This window comes from Argiope bruennichi, chromosome 2, assembly GCF_947563725.1.
Source record: "Argiope bruennichi chromosome 2, qqArgBrue1.1, whole genome shotgun sequence".
Lineage (NCBI taxonomy): Eukaryota > Metazoa > Arthropoda > Arachnida > Araneae > Araneidae > Argiope > Argiope bruennichi.
This window is the reverse complement of record NC_079152.1, coordinates 71,640,476-71,643,797: the sequence shown is the minus strand read 5'-3', so window position 1 is coordinate 71,643,797 and position 3,322 is coordinate 71,640,476. Positions and strand designations below refer to the sequence as shown.

The window sequence follows — 3,322 nt, the reverse complement described above, 5'->3', positions numbered from 1 at the left end:
ATTATTCAAAAATCATTGTAAGCTTCATATTATTTTTTTCTTTCATCTTTGAGTATCATTCAAAGATAGTATTCTAATTATATTTTTTTCCATCAGAGTGGAAAATTCTATCATAAAATCATTTTGAGTAAATTTACATTGCGATTTTCTTTCTAATTATGAGTAATGAAAGGAAAATTCCAAATTCAAGGAAAATAAAAATTCCCATTTTGCATAATTTTACTACTTTTTTATATTTATAAGAATGAATTATCAGAAATGAAAAGCAAATCAAAAATTTCTGCCTATTAGATAGTGTTACAGGGTTATAACACAAATCAAATATATCGTCTGCTTTTTTGAAAGGAGAATAAAATTATTTATTTTCTATTTATTTCATAGTAAAATATTCTAAAGAATTTCATTCATTTTATAATTAGAGAAACCTTATTCCAAACAAAATTTCATTTTTTCTAGTTATATCTCATTATAACATTCCTTTAAGATTAACACAAATTCTTCAGAGGAAATATTATTACATTGAATTGCTCATGAGAGCAATTACTTTCATCTGGAACAAAAAGCAATTTTAACAAAGAGGGATAATTTTTATTTCCTTCGTATTCTTCAAAACGCTATAGATATAAGTGTTCACTTTCTAAATATCCTAGATAAATTCATATTGACCGACTCTATGAAAAATCTTTTGTGCAAGACTTTAGTTTTATTCGAATTAAAACAAAGCACTCCTTTAATCTTTCGAAAATGAAGGCAAAAGCATGCTTGGGAAACGGTGGAGTTAACGAAACACTAATGAAGTTTTATTTCAGTGTCAAATTTTGAAACAGATAATTAATGGAAATTAAAATTAAGAAGCAGCATTTATAGAGTCATATGGTATCAAGCAAATGTAAGTTCTTAAGAATTATCGAAGTGCCATCTTGATTAACTTTATTTTCTTTTGATATAAATTAAATTTTGACACAAATGTGCAAGCTGTATTTGGAGAACTATTGTCTCGAAGAAGTACATCTTTTATGCTATTTTTATTCTATGAATCAACTCTTAATATTAAATAGCAGACAAAGAGATTTTCGGTGTGAATGGATCGTTGTTAATTGTAATGTTTTAGTCTCTATCTTCGCTTATTTAGTTATTTAGCTTAGTTTGTTCCTTATTTAGTTTGGAAGATGTCTCAATCTGTTTAGTAATAGCTATCATCAAAAATAATAAAATACTTCTATTTTTTCTGTAATTACTCTGTCAAACATAGAATACCTTTTGATCAAAATTATGATAAATGTACAGTAATTAATTCTTCTTTAAACTGATGACTTGAAAGAAGAAAAAATGTACAAAATAAAACCCCTGCTGAGATTTAAAATATTAAACTCAGTCTCTATTTATCTCCGTTTACAGACTGACAGAGAGTAGATAGAGAGCAGGTATTGAAGATTTATTTATCTTTCTGCTACGGTATCGCGTCAGGATGGCCGAGCGGTCTAAGGCGCTGCGTTCAGGTCGCAGTCCACTTCTGTGGGCGTGGGTTCGAATCCCACTTCTGACAAAAGGTGTTTTTGTTTCTTTGTAAACTTGTTTAAAGTGACGATTAATATTTAGTGTATTATGTTTAACATTTGAAACAATCGATGAAATACCAATTTATGTGTTAAGTCTAAACAAGTCAATTTTAATGGAGTTAATATTACAAGATGAACGTCACTGCATTTGTCGTTCATCTTTAACTAATATGCTTATGCTGTGTTGTAATATTATGTCCCTTTTCCTTTAACATGATGCGGTTTGATTCCAATAAATTGACGGGTACCACATGACTTTAAATAGACTTTATAGATAATTTAGGATGACTATGCAATAATATGACGTCTCATTCAATTAATATTTTGCATCATTACCTTATTTTTTTATTAAAATATATGTTGTGTAATATATTACTTTTATATGAAATATAAAGAATTTAGATTTATACTACTTTAGTCCAATATAAGGATATAGGAAGATATAATGAAGTATATATTTTTATATCAGTTATTCGGCAATATAATTTTATGTTCCCTTTCTGATTTTGAATTAATTTGCTCAAAACATCAAATACTAGATACTAGCGTTATTCTGGTAGATTTTTGATTATCTGGGTTAAAGAAATGTTCAACTGATGCGAATGATTTATTCGAAGTAATAGTTTTTATTAACAGCTAAATACAGATTGGAAAATATTTAAAAACCTACACAATATAAATACTTTTGCATTCGAAAACAAAATGGAGAGAAATATGTCGATTCACTAAATCATAAAGGTTTTCCTAAATTCTACTGAGACATAATTTAAAATTGTTCATTTCTCAAAAAGTCTCTATAAGTAAGAGTAAGACCTATAGAATATTCAAACATTAAAATTTTTTCATGTCCATTTCTTTTCAACAAAACAAAACCTTTAACCAGTTCGTACATTCTAAGGTAATTAAACACGTTACCGTCTAAAAGATAACTAATTGTATGAAATGCGAGAGCTTTTTGTTTCCAGATTGTTCCTATCCTTAAATTGATTTAAAGAAAATTTTACAGATTTCCAATAGACTGCTCCATAAGGGAAGTTAATATTAAAAAAAGGGAAACTTCTAACAAAAGAGATGAAAGAAAGGATCAAATGTTCTTAGAAATTGACTAAATAGTGAGGAAAGTTTTCTTCCTTTCTGTTTTGATGCCGAAATTCCGAATCTTTAAACAATAATTATCCATGAATTACAAAAATTTTTGTTGTTCTAAATGAACGGATTAAACTTTTGCCAAAGGAACAAGAAATCCTTATCTTAGGACTATTTCACCTCCGCTTCTCAATGACGATTTAATGACTATCGTAATTAATTGTTTTTAACTAAGAATTTTAATTTCGTTTAATCTGCTAGAAATTGTTTTATAATTAAATAAGTAAAGAGGCTGAGAAACGCAAACATTAATTTGATTTACCACAAAAATATGTATAAATGCTTCGTTTCGAATACAATCGATCACAAAATCAACCAAACAAATTTCTTTTTTTTTTATTTATTTTAAAAGGGTAGCTTTTGATATATGTTTCGAAAATGTCAAATTATCTTCAAAAATATTCCTCTGAAATGCTTTATTCAAATAATCAATTTCTAAAAATAATTTTTTTTAACTTTATGATATTTAGAAGCAAAATAAATTACTGCTAAATATATTACTAAAAATATTGAGTGCTGTATTTTCAAATGAACTAATTAATATTTTAAAACAAACTGATATATTTCATGAAAATAAATCCCTCGACATTAGGCGAAAACACTTAATTCCTCTATTA

General features: G+C 26.9%; 1 non-coding gene across 1 annotated transcript; it reads left to right on the top strand.

Moving 5' to 3' along the window:
- The first annotated feature begins 1,462 nt into the window (after nt 1–1,462).
- Nucleotides 1,463–1,546, top strand: Trnal-cag (transfer RNA leucine (anticodon CAG)). Its single transcript has one exon. It is a non-coding gene; the product is annotated as a tRNA-Leu (tRNA).
- The last annotated feature ends 1,776 nt before the right edge of the window (nt 1,547–3,322 follow it).